At 38.2% G+C, this 18,081-nt stretch overlaps 1 long non-coding RNA gene across 4 annotated transcripts in view; it reads right to left on the minus strand.

Moving 5' to 3' along the window:
• The window catches only part of LOC128046543 (uncharacterized), a 202,818-nt gene that overhangs the window by 147,670 nt on the left and 37,067 nt on the right, over nt 1–18,081 (minus strand). For all 4 annotated transcript variants that reach the window (XR_008199267.1, XR_008199264.1, XR_008199266.1 and 1 more), the window contains exon 3: nt 6,179–6,294. This is a non-coding gene — a long non-coding RNA (uncharacterized LOC128046543). The remainder of the gene's footprint in view (nt 1–6,178; nt 6,295–18,081) is intronic.

Below are 18,081 nucleotides of genomic sequence, written 5' to 3' on the forward strand. Positions count from 1 at the left end.
GGGTGCAAAGAGTCAGACAGGACTGAAGCGACTTAGCACACATGCACACAGGCTGAGTCATAGGCAAGATGTTCTAGAGTTGTTGACTTTATCATTAAAATTAGGTCATTTTCTAATTTTATCTGAGGATGTAAAATTCAATGTCCCTAGAGACCGCTATTCCTAGGCTGGTGCAGACGTGGCCAGGCCCTGCTCCAGGGGATTCTCTTGGCTGCACTTTACCTCTCATCCTCAAGGGTCTTATGTCCAGAATTCCTGCTGTCTCCATGTATGTGGGGCTGGGGACAGGCGGGTGGGCACCCAAGGCCTAGAAGGGTGTGCCTCTCTGTATCTAAAAAATACAGAGGTATTAAGCTGTCATCCATTTCCTTCATGAAGAACTGAGAGGTGGAGGTTAACCTACACTTCCGAACTATTGTGCAAAAATACAGTATCAACCTAAGAAACTACCATTTCTTCCAGCTGCTAACAGTTGTTCGGCACAAAACCAATCATTCTAAACCAACGTTCACATGTAAGCGAAATGCAGCTGCTACTGTCAGTAAACTCTGGCAAAGGCAACTAATAATGATTTGTCTCACCTTTAGAATCCAAAAAACATTTGACACAAAAATTAATTCAACAGGTCTCACCAAGTATCCGAAGCAACAAAGTACAATGAAATCCACAATACTGCCCTGTTTCTTGAACAGTTGTCTTAAGGAGGACTTAAAAATTTCACTGGCCATCCATTTTTTAATGGCTTTATTAAGGTGTAATTTATATACCATGAAAGTAATCCATTTAAACAATACAATCAGATGGGCTTTAGTAAGTTATACATAGACAGCCACGTGACTGTCAACAAAAATACTTCCATCATCCCAACAGTTCCCTTCTACCGGCTCACGGCCAACCTCTACTCCCCCTTTGGCCCCAGGCAACCACCGACCTGATCTTTGATTTTTTCTTTTCTAAAACTTTCATATAAATAGCACATTACAACATACAGTCCTTTGTTTCTGGCTTCTGCTAACTGGCATGTTTTTGAGGTTCATTCATGTTATACTAGAGAATGAATTAGGAGTTTGTTCTTTCTCGTGGCTGAGTAATATTCCATTGTACAGCCATCACACATTTTGCTTATCCATTCACCAGATGAGGGATTTGGATTCTTTGTGAATTGTCTATAGTATCTTTTGGATTGTCTATTGTGAATCTGCTATGAATACATGCTTGATTCTTGAATGGACACAATTTATTTTTACAACCTTATTGGGGTGTTACTGATATGCAATAAACTACACAAACTTAAAGTATACAATTTGATGAATTCTGATTTATGTATACACCCCTGAAACTATTATGCATAATCAAGATAATGAGTATATACATCCCCCTAATGCTTCTTCATGCCCCACCCTTTCCTATTCTCCTTCCTCCCCCAAGCCATCCTCAGGCAACCATGGATCTGCTGTCACTATAGATTACTTTCCATTTTCCAAAATTTCAATTAAGTGGTGCTTTGAGGGGGGAATCTGCTTTTTTCACAGAGCATACTCATCCTGAGATTCCCCATGCCATTACATATATGAATAGTCCGCTCCTTTTCATTGCTGAGTTGCATTCCAGTGCAAGGATTTATCTATTCATCTGTTGGTGGACAGTTACATTATTTCTACTTTTTGGCAACCACAAATAAAGCTTCCATGAACACTGTATACAAGTCTTTGTCTGGACATATGCTATTATTTCTCCTGACAGCATATCTATAAGAATGGAATTACCGGTCACATGTTGAGTGTATGTTGAACTTTTAAAGAAACTGCCAAACTGCTTTTGAACATGGTTGTACCATTTTATATTACCACCAGCAGCATATAAAGATTCTGGCTTACCTACATCCTTGCCAATGCATGGACTGTAAGGTTTTTTTTTTAAATTTTAGTCATTATAGTGGGTGTGCAGCAATATATCATTAAAGCTTTAATTTCCATGTCCCTCGTGACTAGCGATGTTGAAACGCTTTTCATATGTTTATGTGCCATTCATATATTTTTCTGGTGAAATGTCTCTCCAAATTTTTGTACATATTTAAATCAGATTGCTGTCTTCTGACTGAATTTTAAGAATTCTTTATTTTTTTCCTATATGTGTTATGCTTAGTTGCTCAGTTGTGTCCGACTCTTTGTGACCCCATGGACAGGCTCCACTGTCTCCAGGGGATCTTCCCAACCCAGGGATTGAGCCTAGGTCTCCGCACTGCAGGTGGATTCTTTACTGTCTGAGCCACCGGGGAAGCCCAAGAATACTGGAGTGGGTAGCCTATCCCTTCTCTAGGGAATCTTTTCAACCCAGGAACTGAACTGAGGTTTCCTGCAATGCTACCAGCTGAGCTACCAGGAAAGCCCCCTTTTTCTACATTCAGTTCAGTTCAGTTCAGTCGCTCAGTCGTGTCTGACTCTTTGTGACCCCATGAATTGCAGCACGCCAGGCTCCCTGTCCGTCACCAACTCCCAGAGTTCACTCAGACTCACGTCCACCGAGTCTGTGATGCCATCCAGCCATCTCATCCTCGGTCGTCCCCTTCTCCTCCTGCCTCCAATCCCTCCCAGCATCAGAGTCTTTTCCAATGAGTCAACTCTTCCCATGAGGTGGCCAAAGTACTAGAACTTCAGCTTTAGCATCATTCCTTCCAAAGACATTCCACGGTTGATCTCCTTCAGAATGGACTGGTTGGATCTCCTTGCAGTCCAAGGGACTCTCAAGAGTCTTCTCCAACACCACAGTTCAAAAGCATCAATTCTTCGGCGCTCAGCCTTCTTCACAGTCCAACTCTCACATCCATACATGACTACTGGAAAAACCATAGCCTTGACTAGACGGACCTTAGTCGGCAAAGTAATGTCTCTGCTTTTGAATATGCTATCTAGGTTGGTCATAACTTTCCTTCCAAGGAGTAAGCATCTTTTAATTTCATGGCTGCAGTCACCATCTGCAGTGATTCTGGAGGCCCCCAAAATAAAGTCTGACACTGTTTCCACTGTTTCCCCATCTATTTCCCATGAAGTGATGAGACCAGATGCCACGATCTTTGTTTTCTGAATGTTGAGCTTTAGGCCAACTTTTTCCCTCTCCACTTTCACTTTCATCAAGAGGCTTTTTAGCTCCTCTTCACTTTCTGCCATAAGGGTGGGGTCATCTGCATTTCTGAGGTTACTGATATTTTTCTAGATACTAATCCTTTATCAGGCTTATGTTTTGTGAATATTTTTTCCTAGTATGTGGCTTGACTTTTCATTTTCTTAAGACTGGTATCTTCTGAAGAGCAAAACTTTTAATTGTGATGAAATCCAATTTACCATTTTTTCTTTTATACTTCATGCTTTTTATATCCTACTGACTAAATCTTTGTCTAACCCAAGACACAGGACTTCCAGCTTCATTTACTTCTTTACATGTGGGTCTCTGATCCATTTTAAGTTGATTTTTGTGTATGTTGTAAGGTAGAAGTCGAGGTACATTTTACTTCATGAGGAAATCCGATTGTTACTACTTGTTGATGAGACTATGCTCTCCCTATAGGATTATCTTAGTACCTTTGTTGAAAAGCAACTGACCACATACGTATCTTATTTCTGGATATTTTGTTCCACTGATCTGTATGTTCATCTATATGTAAATACTACACTGTTTTTATTACTACAGCTTTATGGTAAGTTTTGAAAAGAGGCAGTGTAAGTTTTCCAACTTTCTTCTTTCTTTTTTCAACTTTCTTCTTTTCTTAAAGTTACACTATTCTAGATCTTCTCCATTTCCAATAGATTTTACAATTTGTTTGCCAACTTCTATAAATACATTTCTACAGAAAGTCTGTCTGAGACTTTGGCAATGACTTTGTTGAACCTCCAGATCAATCTGGAAAAGACTGCCACATCACCAATACTGAATCCTCCAACCTATTAACACAGTATATATTCCCACTTACTGAGGGATAGTTCCATTTCTCTCAACAAAAGCTTGTAGTTTTAAATATGCAAGACTTTTTTATTCCAAAGCATTTTGGTCTTTTGGATGCTACTATGAATGGACTTGTGTTTTCTTGCAGTATCAGATAAACAGAATCATACAGTATGTGGCCTTTTGTGACTGTCTTCTTTCACTTAGCACGCTTTCACAGTTCACACATGTTGCAGCATGTAGCAGCTCTCTGTTCATTTTTACTGCCCAATAGTATTATTCTGTTACATGGATGTACTGCGTTTTATTCATCCGGTCTTCAGCTGACAGTCTCAGATTTCTAAGGGTTGATGGTTCTTTTAGTAAGCTGCTTGAACTTACGCTGTGGAATCTATCCGCCCCCATGAAGTGTAGCTTCTGATATCTTCGCTTTGTTTTTAAAATCTGTAATTCTTATTTGTTTTCTGACCTGGTTCCCTAGGGATTATCTGTGTGCCTGCACAGACAATAACTGCTGCTCACATGGTGTCACCATTCATCTCCCTCTCTCTGCGTCACTCACTTCACTCCAATCAACCATCTCGCCTCCTACCATTCAAACAAGCAAGACACACTCCTGCCTCAAGGTCTTAGCATCTGCTCTTCCCTCTACCTAGAACACTCTTCCCCCAAATATCTACAGGGCTCTTTCTCTCACCTTCTTTGGGTCTTTGTTCAAATAGTGCCTATCTAGTGAGGCCTTCCCTGAACACTCTTGTTTACAACTGAACCCTTCCCTCACATTTCTTCCAAAGCATCTATTACCTTCAAATAGATTATATATTTTACTTATTTATGTTTTCATTCTGGTTTCACTAATGGAATGCTAACACCATGAAGGCAGGAAGTTTTGTTTATTTTTTCATACTGTAATACCAGTACCTAGAAGACTGTCTGGCACATAGCAGGTACTCAGCAAATACCTGATGAATCAAAGAATCATATTCTTAAAACAACGCAGATTTGTATTAATTGATCCATACACACCCCAGAAGGTTCAAAGCTAAAAGAATGCTGACTAATGGATGACTAAGCATGTTGACTATATACAGGCCAGTTCTATCTATTGGAAATATAATGTAAGCCACAAGTAAGTTATAACTGCTTAGCAGCTACATTAAAAATAAGTAAAAGAAAACAAGTGAAATTAATTTTAATGTTTTGTTCCATCCAATATATCTAAAATATTATCATTTAAACATGTGATTCATACAAAAATTACTAATAAAATATTTTCAGTCTTTTTTTTTTTTCACACCAAGTCTTTGAACTTTGGTGTCTATTTTATGCACAGCACATCTCATTTAGGACTAGCCACATTTCAAATGTCAACAGCTCCACGTGGCGACTGGCTACCATATTGGGCAGCTCATATACAGACCAAAGTTAAATAACCCTGTTATAGTAGGGAAGTGTCTTGTACATTTATTCATTGTATTCACCTGAGCATTCCAAAATAAGGTCCTGGTACAACCTCATAATTTCCTAGCTTTGTCAAATAGATTCAATGAATATAACAAGAGAACCAGTAGCTTTCATTCTGAAAAATACTTTATATCAAACTGGCTCAACTCTAAATTTCACAGAGAAATTCTGATTGGAAAGAATGAGTGCCCTTCTTTTCTAGGCTCTTTAATTAAGAAGCAAAGTCAAATCCAGAGAGATTTTGTAATCTTATCTATATTATCGGGGGGAAAAAACACATTATTTTCAAATAGAAAGAACTTTTAAAATTCTATTTTCAAGAAACAAACAAGCATTTATTTCAAGTTAGCCAAAATACATTTCCTGCTAAAATACAATTTTTATACAGATATAGTTGCATTTTAAAAATTCAGAATAGTTGTCTTAACAATATTTTTGCATTCACAGTAAAAAGCTGAAATAAAATACTAAGGAAAAATTTAATAAGCTCTTAAAATTTTAATATATACAGTTAGGTCCTTAATATGATTCTTAAAAGCTAAACCATTATATACAGAAAATGTTTTCATTAACTTTTTTATTATCAGGGGATTAATTTCTTCCAGAATCCCAGTATTTAAAAATACTCACTTACTGGAACTGTAATAATTGCCATCATTATTTGACAACAAAATTTAAAGAATCCAATTAAAATGCCTGATAATTTAAAACCTAAATGTTAAAAAGTTTTCTTTTCTTAGACAATAAATTAAAGCAGACTACAGCATCTACTTACTCAGATGTTACAGGAGGTTTTCTTATCTTTTCCCATAAACTGGCAGGTTTGAGCTCAGATCGTCAGCAAGGCACAGAGAAACTCCAGATGGTAAAATGTCCCAAACTCTCTTTACCCTGAAAAGCATAAACAAAATGCCAGTGTGAGAAAGAAAACTCAAGTTACAACCAAGATAGAACTCTCTGGAGTGGCTTGTCTAGATAGGGAGTAACTTCTGTTTCTTTTCTTCTTTTTTTTTTAAAGTGAGGGCTTACAACAAGTTAATTCACAGTCCTGGAGCTGTGGGTGACCTGACACAGCAATACTTGGTATTATAACTGCTCTTCTGTTTTAAGAAATCTCTTTGGGAGGAAGCCTAAACTAGAACAATAAAATATGCATCCTGTACTGTGATGTGATGGTTTTTTCACCAGTCTGACTCTTCAGCTGGAGAGATTAGAGATCCGTCTCTAATCACATAATTTATCCTAAAACTATGATACTTCTGAAAATGAAAGGGGAAACTTCTGAAATTTTTTAAGTCAATAAACTGTTTTTATGATATTATTTTTTCATAAAAAATAATGTACATCCATTAAAGCAAAAAATGTAAGGTTCTTTATATTATATGCACACTTAAAATATCATTAAGTAGACTATTCTTGGTGTATATTCATGTACTTCAATCCATTTTCTTAAAGAGTCTGTCTCTGGTATTGTGTCACTGATATTTTTTCTGGAAAACATGTTTGGAAAAAAGCTTATTATTTGAAAATTTTCACCAAGTTACCACAATCTTTTTTAAAGTTTTATTTTAAGTAAGCTGAAATCACTGACATCTTCATCTGACTCTTCTCCATTAATGTTATTTTTAACAAGAAAATGTTTTCTTCACAGGTGCTGAGAAACCTGATAAGCTTTAAGGCAAATTCTGCTAAGCAGAGGATATTCTCAGTTCTATTTTTTAATGACAAAATTGTAAAATCTCAGTCTATTTTACAGATACTATCTTTCTGCCTAAATTGGAGCTCTTTTTTCCCCACTCTTGCCCCCTCCAATCCATTCACCATGGCAGTGCAGCTCAGGTGACTCCCCCCAACCCCTCAGTGCAAACTGAACATGTAACTCATCATCGAAAAGCTTTTCAATGGCTTCCCACTGCTACCAGGACATCACCTCAAATATTAAAAGGCCCCCAAAGCCTAGCACAATCTGCTTCCTTTCTGCCTCTCAGGCAGCTCTGGCGACCTCTCAGGTCCCTGGGAGCACCAAATTCTGCCCTGCACCAGGCCTTTGCACACTCTGCTCTCTCTGCTTGGAATGCTCTTCTTCTTGGTCCACCTTTACTTGCCAGACCATCTTTCCTATCTGAGATGCCTTCTAATCTTACCCAATCCACAGTACACCAAGACATCTTTTTTTCTCTCAAAAGGAGTCCATACTTTTCCTATGAGGCATTCACTGAAATCTATATTTGTGTTTTTAGGGGGCCTACCTCCATCGGGTGGTAAAAACGTCAGCAGAGGTTGTAGATTGTTCGTTTGACTCACCTCCTAATCACTGTTCCTTACCCAGCCCCGGTTTGATCCTTGGCACTTGGTTAACCTTCAGAAAATGTTTGATGAGTGAATGAATGAATGACTGAAAAGAAGAGGGGTACAGGGACGAAGCACAATCTAGTTATTTCAGCTAACCTGTTATCTATGACCAACACAATTCATTATCCTAAACCCAACTACACCATCAATCTCCTCCTTTATACAGGATTATTTTCATCAGTGCACAGTCTATACTTTCTTCCAACCTAAGAGAGAGAGAGAGAGACAGACAGACACATACACACACCCCTTTCTTCTGACCCCACGTTTCCACGAATTAATTCCCCATTATTCTAATGCAATTTCACAGGAATACTCAGAAGGGCTGACTATTTCTGCTGTCTCCAATTCTTTCCTCCTCTTCTTATTTGAGCCCACTCCAATCAGGCTTTGTCCTGATTACTCCCCTGAAACTGTTCTTGTTAAGTCATTGATGACTTACAATGACTCACCAATGACTTCCACCTTGAACTACCCAGCAGCCGGGTACTGAGGCAGGTACTTTAATGAATTCTCTAATCCATTTAAACAAGTTCATCACAGTCACCTTTGAGCAGATACCATTGCTATCCCCAGAGAGAGGATCCTCTCTTTCTTTAGACACTTTCTGCTTGGTTTCCAGGACACCTTACTACTGACCCTCCTGCTTCACTGGCCATTTCTTCTTAGACTTCGCATTGTTTCAGTTTAATGTTAAGAGTGACCCAAGGCCCTCGGTTCTCAGATTTCTTTTCTATCCGTACTCCCTCCCCTTGGTCATCTCAATGGGTCTCTCATCACTTTAAATACCACCTACAAGAGCCTAAACCTCTTCCCTGAACTCAAGGCTTGTATTTTCAGCTGCCTCTTTGACATCTCCCACAGATGTCTACCAGACACTTCACATTTAACATCACCCCATAGCAAAGCTGCTCATGTTCTCCCCAAGGCTGATGCTCCTACGGGCTTCCCCATGTTAGTAAATGACAATTCAACCCTCCAAGTCATCTTTGCCTTTTCTCTTTCCTTAACATCCCATTTCCAATCCATCTGTAAATCCCATTGGCTCTTCCTTAAAAACATATCTAAATTCTGCTGTTTCTCCCTATCTCTACCGCCACTACTGCCATCCAAGCCTTTATCATCCCCATCTGATTATTACAAGAAGCTCCCAGCTGATTCTTTCCTTGCCTCACCACATATTATTCTCAAAACAAAAGGCAAGAGTCATATAGATAAAACAAAATCAGATCATGCCACTCCTTAAAACCCACCAATTGTTTCCCTTCTCATCAGAGTAAAAGTCATTTTTCTTTTTACTCTTCCCCCTGGAGAATTTCAGCTTCTTAGGGGAAATATTTTTTGTTTTGATCGATACTATATCCCTCTGGTGGCATGAAAATGCTAGGGACCTAACAGGTCTCCAGTAAACATTTATTGAATTTTAAAAAAGTTTGAAAACAGGACTATGGTAGGCAATTCAACTAAATCTCCAGACTCTACTGTTCTTAACAGTAGGCTCTTAGAGAGCATGGACCATGCAGTTATAATTAAATTTTGCACAGTAACTTGCATACAAACTCTTAATATAATTTCATCATTGATGGCATATTTCCCACTGAAATTTTAGCTTCCTATATTATATGAATACTACTAACTTTTAAAACATGACATCTGGGTCTCAATCTCAACTCTCAATACTAATTCCCTCCACTTCTACTGAAACTAACCAGCCGCTTCCTCCTTCGTGGAGGTATATGCTTAGTTACTGATGCTTTGCTGTGAGCGCTGTCTTGACCGTGGCTCTGGAGCTCTCACTGTTACATTATTTGCTGCTCTATTTATCAGGTGACGCTGTAGACATGCAGAGGCTTAGACTATCCTGAAGAGCAGGAAGAATAGCGACTGAGAGTCCAGCTATGGCTGCTTTCTTTCTCAAGGTTCTTCTTTCAACTTCTTGAGTGTATCTATTAATGCTATAACTCTTCCAAAGGCATTTCTCAGCCTATAGCCAACTGTTTCCAAGGTCTTTTTCATGAGTAAGCCTGTCTTCTAACAGTTTCATGACTCCTACAGGCTGTACCAGCCCATACACACTTCCATTTCCAACCCAGGACTCCAAGCTTCCTCTTGGTTCTTAGTAGACACTACATAAGAATATTTTATCAGTGCAGTATCTTCATGTGATAATTAAAATTCACAGAGAAACCTGAAGCAAGCTGAATACTGATACAATCATTCTACTCTCAATCACTGTTAGACCTTGTCTCGTTTCACCAAAAAGTTCAAAACCATTTGCAGTTTTTTGAACTATCAACAACCTATAATTTAATGAGAAGCTATACACTTTCAACATATGTCATTCTTATTTTTCTTAAGTATCACTATAAAACAACACTGCTAAAATCAGGATAGATACCAACATGCTTAAAAACACATATTAATATGACCCAGTATATGTATGGCCATCATCAGTATCATGAGAGGATGATGAGTTAACATATACTAAGTACTTACTACGTACAGGCATTTTATCCTCCTCATCATATGCAATCCTTATCATAGTCTTGTATGATAGGTACATATCACCAGACTTTAATCCCCTCCCCACCCCAGTGAGTGAAAATAAAAGTTGCTCAGTCATGTCTGACTCTTTGCGACCCCATGGACTGTCCATGCAATTCCCCAGGCCAGAATACTGTTAGTGGGTAGCCTTCCCCTTCTCCAGGGGATCTTCCCAACCCAGGGATCGAACCCAGGTCTCCTGCATTGCAGGCGGATTCTTCACCAGCTGAGCCACAAGGGAAGCCCAAGAATACTGGAGTGGGTAGCCTATCCCTTCTCCATCTTCCCAACCCAGGGATCGAACCAGGGTCTCCGGCATTGCAGGTGGATGCTTTACCTACTCAGCTATCAGGGAAGCCCAGAGGCCTTCCTAAAGCACGGTGTCACATCTCCTTCAGTTCAGTTCAGTTCAGTCGCTCAGTTGTGTTCGACTCTTTGCAACCCCATGAATCACAGCATGCCAGGCCTCCCTGTCCATCACCAACTCCCACAGTTCACTCAAACTCATGTCCATCGAGTCAGTGATGCCATCCAGCCGTCGCATCCTCTGTCGTCCCCTTCTCCTCCTGCCCCCCAATCCCTCCCAGCATCAGAGACTTTTCCAATGAGTCAACTCTTCTCATGAGGTGGCCAAAGTACTGGAGTTTCAGCTTTAGCATCAGTCCTTCCAAAGAAATCCCAGGGCCGATCTCCTTCAGAATGGACTGGTTGGATCTCCTTGCAGTCCAAGGGACTCTCAAGAGTCTTCTCCAACACCACAGCTCAAAAGCATCAATTCATCGGTGCTCAGCTTTCTTCACAGTCCAACTCTCACATCCATACATGACCACTGGAAAAACCATAGCCTTGACTAGACGGACCTTTGTTGGCAAAGTAATATCTCTGCTTTTCAATATGCTATCTAGGTTGGTCATAACTTTTCTTCCAAGGAGTAAGCATTAGCTATTTGTGCCACTTCAAGGAGTGCTTGGTCAATTTTTACCAAAATGAGTAGCTAATAATTAAAACTGTTTTATCTGGTAAATACGTAAAAGTCAACTTACACCTGTAGGACAGGCTTAAGTGTTTAGAAGTTTTTTCAGTTGATTTACCCTAGCAGGTCCAAGGGATACAAACATTCTTTAAAGAAACTGCACTATTATGACTACTGAAGTTTTTCATGGAAAAGATGAATAGTTTGTTATATTAGGCCTTTACTTATTTCTCTACGTGGAAACTGTCTCTTAAATTATTCTGTTATGAAAACTTATACTAATGAGCATAAGCTCCTTGGGGGGAAAAAAAAAAAAGATTTCAAGGTTGTCCTTGACTCTTTAGTGAACTAGACTTCTGAGCTGGACAAGTCCAGCTCTTGAAATTCCTTGAAAAATGCTACTTTCATCCTTTAAAGCTTAAAAGCTTCACGTTCATCTACAAAATAAATTATTTCTACTGAAAGTACTGTCAGAGAACTTGAGGATGAACAGAATAAAATCAGCACCAATACAAAAGCCACACTGACAACCCTGAATATTTAGAGAAACAAACAACTGAATGGTGCTACTGACCACCACGGTTCCTGAAGCCCCTTCCCCAGTGGCATTTTCACAGCAGAGGAGCTGGACTCCTGGCTCCCAGAGCCCCCACCCCACCCCCACGGGGCACGCACCTCCCAGGCCAGGTTCCCGCGGCCTCCTTAGACTCTGGGGAGCCCAGTCCACGTGAGCTGCACTCCTAGGTCTTTTACATAACTGTGGTTGAAGATATTTTTCACAAGGTTCTTTAAACAAAGATTCACGTGATAAATTTCTGCTCAAGTTTAGTTCCAGGAAATGTTTGGTTTCTGCAGCTGTTTATATGCTTCCGGTTGTCAGGACATGAAAACGATATAATTCTGTTTCTTTTTCTTACTTGAGCAACTAGAAAATGTGAAATCAAAGATATTGCCCAAATCTCTCAGCACTGACAGATGAGAAGACTTAATCCTTCAACTTCTTATAGTTGAGATTGGTTTTAGTTTTTTATAAATTTACTTTACCTTTTTGGCCTGAAAGGTATAAGCTGCTTTAAGTGTTCGCAGAAGCAAGGAAAGTTGCTAAATGTAAAACATAAAAGACATATATAATGTTTGACATGCTTATACATCCCAGAATAAAATTTAAAAACAGAGAAAATACACTGAGAAGGCACAAACGCCCAGAATTAAACTCTCTGTTATATAAAAGATACAGAAGATTCCACAGAGAAACAAAACAGCACTCTATTCTCTGTTTAAACCCGGTTAACCAGTCTGAATACTCAAATAGGTTCTTGGTTGAACCTCCCTAGCAATAGTAAAAATAAAAAGTCTGAAATTTTTACAAAGCATTTTAGTAAGAGAGCTCTCCAACATTATTTTGAGAAATAAAAACATTTTAGAAAAGTGAATTAAACTAGGTTTATGACAGGTGTATATTTGAAGTCACTTCATTTGTAAAATAGTCCAGATTACAGGTGTGCATTCTGTAACCATAATCAGCCAAGAACTGTTTCTAGTTCTTTCACTTCTTTTCAATACTGAGGTTCAGTAATAAGTCAATAAAGTAATAAGTGATAAAAGTATCCATCTAAATCTTGAAGATATTTATTATAATTTTTATATTCTTTTCTCAAAGCATTTATAACCTATAAAAAGGCAGACATTACAGCAAAATTGTATCTTATAAATATGAAAATTCAAACAAGAGAAAAAAAGGATGAAATTATGTAGGCCGTAAGCCTGAACTTACACTATCTGACTGATACAGCAAAAAGAGAGCGCCAATCAACTGTAAAATGCACACTAGCCATGATGCAATGATACGTCTCAGGATAAACAGAATCCGCCCTGGTATGCAAATCTGAGAAATAGTTCTCTAGCAGATCACTATACAATAATACACTGGGGTCTTTAACACTATCCCTGACAGGCTCTTTCAGCAGTTTCTTAAAGCATACAACATATAGTAAAAACATAAAGCTCTTAAAGATAATCTGGATGAATAAAAAAAGACAGAAAACCTAGAGAGTCTGTCTAATACAACTTTCTGTGATGATAGTCTAGATATTTTAAATCTATACTGTCCAGTACAGTAGCTACTAGCCACACGTAAATGCTTGAAATGAGGCTAGGACAACCAAGAAACTGAATTTTTAATTGCTTCTAATTTTAAATTTTTTTATTTAATTTTTATTTTAATAACTATATTATAAGGCAAATACCTACCCACTGGACCATACAGGTCTAAAACATTAGTTATCAAACTTGTTTTAGTAGCAAAACCATTTTTGAGTTGGCAAACATACACCAAATCTAATATATAAAAAAAGTAAATGGTATATTATATATAAGTTCAAATTTATAATATTAATATAGTCAATATGAATACAGAGAAGGCAATGGTACCCCACTTCAGTACTCTTGCCTGGAAAATTCCATGGACGGAGGAGCCTGGTAGGCTGCAGTCCATGGGGTCACGAAGAGTCAGACACAACTAAGTGACTTCACTTTCACTTTTCACTTTCTCGCACTGGAGAAGGAAATGGCAACCCACTCCTGTGTTCTTGCCTGGAGAATCCCAGGGACAGGGGAGCCTGATGGGCTACCATCTATGGGGTCGCATAGAGTTGGACATGACTGAAGTGACTTAGCAGCAGCAGCAGCAATGTGAGTGAGTTTTCTAGTGGGTAAAAACCAGAAATTGATGGTTATAAGTGAGAGTTATAAACTCAAATCAGTCTCAGTAAACACTTATTTCTGTATTTTGCTTGGATGCACTGTGCACCTATGAGGGACTTACAGCTACATTATGAGCTACCCAATTACCAAAAGCCACTTACTTACAGCTTACATTCTGAGCTACCCAATTACCAAAAGCCACACATAGCAGCCATCTACTCAGAAAGCATAAGAAGAAAGCACAGCATGCCAGCATGGCAGCTTCAGGTGCTTCTCTTCACGGGAAGAGTCGTCCCAGGAGTTCACATGGCCAAACAAGAAGCTATTCTCTTGGGCACTCAGATGACAGCTCAGATGCAAGGAAATGAGAATCACAGGGTCACAATGACTTAGAAGCCTTCTGTCTCAAACAGAAACCAATACCTCAAAAATGATACTAGCCACAGCCTCCGGGTCCCCACGAATTTCATACCCATCAATGAAAAGTGCCCCTCCCAGGGAAGCTCAAAGCTATTGCTTCTAATCAAGAATTCAGAGTTCACATATAGTTCCTCCCAGACCAAACACATTCACTAAATAAAGGTCATTTTCACCATTAGCAATGTTGCCTAGTAACTTTCCTTTTTTATCATAATTCAGAGGAACTGAATCGAAAGTTCATCCAGGGTTACTTTTGTCCCGAGAGAATGAGAATGGCTCTGTTAATTCTTTACCCACCTTCATGATTGAAAAAATAATAATCCTAGCGTATCAATAAAAAAAAAGAACTTCCTTACCTTCTTTTAAAAACCTGTAACAAAATCATATTAATGATTAAATAATGTTAAGTATTTCCTTTAAAAGCCAGGAAATTAGACCAAGAAGACTATAACCATAACTTCTGTTCAAGGCATAGTGGTCCTAATCAATGTAACAGAAGAAATCAAAATGAGATATAAAACTTTAAATAAAATGATAAAATTTCTCTAAGTGATAACTATTTATACAGAGACTTATGAAGATAAGATATTAAAAGTAATATAAAAACCAAAATCATTCATGTTGCTAGATATAAGGTTAATATACAAAAACTAATATAATTCCTAGAAGTCACAGAATATAACTTGGTAATTTAACTAGGAAAAGCTACCATTTAAAATGTCAACCTCATAAAAAAAAAAGTTCATATAGTGAACAGACTTGGAGCAGCTGCCTGAGGTATGGGGTGAGGGGAGTAAAATGAGGAAGGGGGTTTCAGGGTACAAATAGTCATGGGGATGTAACATACAGCCTGGTGACTAGAGATACTAATACTGTACTGCATATTTGAAAGTAACTAAGAGAATGGATCTTGAAAGTTCTCATCATAAACAAAAAAACTGTGTCATTAGATATGGCAACAGATGTCACCTGAACTTACTGTGGTGGTCAATTTGTAATATATACAAAAATAAAAATCATTACATTGTACAAGTGAAACAAATATAATATGCAACTATACTTCAATAAGAAAGGAACAAGGAAAGGGAAGGAGGGAAAAGAAGAGAAAGAAAGAGAAAAAGAAAGAAGGCAACTAAAAGATACAAGCTTTCTAATAATGAATTTCCAGTAATGAAACTAACAAGTTATCAGGTGCAAAGGAGGAAATCAGTGTTGAGTAAATAAGAAAATATACCATGTTTATAGACAAAGACTTAATTAATATTCTTAAATTGAGTGAAATTTCGCTACGATTCTAATAAAACTCTCCACAAGGTCTTTCATGGATAAGTTGGTGCTAAAATTCTTAAGAAAAATAGAGCTAGGAATAAATAGCCTTGCCAAACTTGAAGGAGAACACAGGCAACACGCCCTCCAAAATGTTAGGGTTTATACTGAGCCATGGTTAAGTTACACAGTACAGACAAATGGAAGTCACAGAACACCTAGAGAAAAACATGTGTGTCTGGAAATTTGATATTTAATTTAGTCATAGTGCCGCAAATCAGGGGGGAAAGGATGGACTATCGAATAGTGCTGCTAAGACATAAGACTTCTATAAGGAAGTAAAATTAAACCCATGTTTCACACCATACAAAAGCATTATCAGGCAAACTAAAGAGAGAAATGTGAAAAAAATTATAAACTTTTTAGGAAAAAAAAATCCTTGCTGTCATGAGGGCTTTTAAAAATGAGATACAAAAAGCAAAAATCAAAGTAAAAGACCAATAAATATTACTATGTCAAATTTTTTTAACATTCTAAACAATAAAAGATTCAAACTTTAAAACAAATGAAAAAAATCAAGCCACGGACTGAGAAAAGATAGTTTAATAACCAACAAAGTGTTAATTTACAGAATATATGAAAAACTCCTAAAAAATCAGAAAGTAAACATAAACAACTGAATTGATAAAATAGAGAACAATTGTGGGTAGCCAATTAGAAGGAAATCTGAGTGAAAAATAAACACAAAATGTCCACACTTAGTACAAAGAAAATTAACACTACAATGAGACATAATTTTATATCAGGCTGGCAAAATATCATATAGTAATAAAAAATTTTAATAGATTCAGCCACTTTAGAGAGCAATTTGGCAATACTTAATAAAGGGAGTTGAAGCTTGTATCTGTGACCAAGCAATTCCACTCCTGAGTATGTGTATAGAGAAAATGGCACATGTCCTTGCTGCATCGCGTCAGTCGTGTCCGACTCTGTGTGACCCCATAGACTGCAGCCCACCAGGCTCCCCTGTCCCTGGGATTCTCCAGGCAAGAACACTGGAGTGGGTTGCCATTTCCTTCTCCAATGCATGAAAGTGAAAAGTGAAAGTAAAGTCGCTCAGTCCTGTCTGACTCTTAGCGACTCCATGGACTGCAGCCTACCAGGCTTCTCCATCCATGGGATTTTCCAGGCAAGAGTACTGGAGTGGGGTGCCACTGCCTTCTCCAACATGTCCTTAAGGAGGTGTATCTAAGAGTATTTGTTAGCACTCTTTGTAACAGTAAAAAATTGGAAACAACCCAAACACAAATTAACAGGAGAATGGATAAACATACAGTGATACAGTCTTATAATGAAATACTACATATATTTAAAAGAATCAAGGACAGCTATAATACCAAAGATAAATAAATCTTACCGAAAAAGCAAAAAAGCAATGTTAGCTTCTGCAGAGCCAGAGATATAATCAATAGATGGAAAAGGCAATCCACAGAATAAGAGAAAACCTTTGCATATATATACATCTGATAAATGGTTAACATCCAAACTCTATAAGTATCTTCTACAACTCAAGAGCAAAAAAATCAAGAAACCTTCTATTTAAACAGATTTTTCCTTAAAGAAGACATATAAACAGCCAACAGGTACACGAAAAGATGTTCAACACTACTATCATGACGGAAATGTAAATCAAAATCGCAATGAGATTATCACCTCATGCCTGTTAGGATGGCCGTTATTAAAACAAAACAAAACAGAAATAACAAATGCTGGTAAGTACGTGTATAAACTGGAATCCTTGTGCGCAGTTGCTGGGAGTGTAAACTGGTACAGTTGCTATGGAAAACAGTAGCAGCTGCTCCTTAAAAATTTAAAAACAGAACTACCAAATGATTCCACAATTCCACCTGTGGATCTTCATGCAAAAGAATTTAAAGTGGGATCTCAGAGAGATATCTGTACTCCCATGTTCACTGCAACATTATTCACAATGGCCAAGAGAGGGAAACAACCTAAATGGCTTCATTTAGGAAATGTCTTCTGATTCATTCGTCAGTGGGTGAATGAATACAGAAAACGGGTTGTAAACATACAATGGAAAATTATTCAGCCATAAAAAGAAGGAAGTCCTGTCATATGTGTCATGGATGAACCTTGAGGACATTACGCTAAGTGAAATAAGCCAAATACAGAAAAACAAACAGTGCATGATTCCACTTATATAATAAGGTAGCTGCTGCTGCTGCTACTAAGTTGCTTCAGTCGTGTCCGCCTCTGTGCGAACCCATAGACGGCAGCCCACCAGGCTCCCCCGTCCCTGGGATTCTCCAAGCAAGAACACGGGAGTGGGTTGCCTTTTCCTTCTTCAATGTGTGAAAGTGAAAAGTGAAAGTGAAGTCGCTCAGTTGTGTCCGACTCAT

This window comes from Budorcas taxicolor, chromosome 4, assembly GCF_023091745.1.
Source record: "Budorcas taxicolor isolate Tak-1 chromosome 4, Takin1.1, whole genome shotgun sequence".
Taxonomy (NCBI): domain Eukaryota; kingdom Metazoa; phylum Chordata; class Mammalia; order Artiodactyla; family Bovidae; genus Budorcas; species Budorcas taxicolor.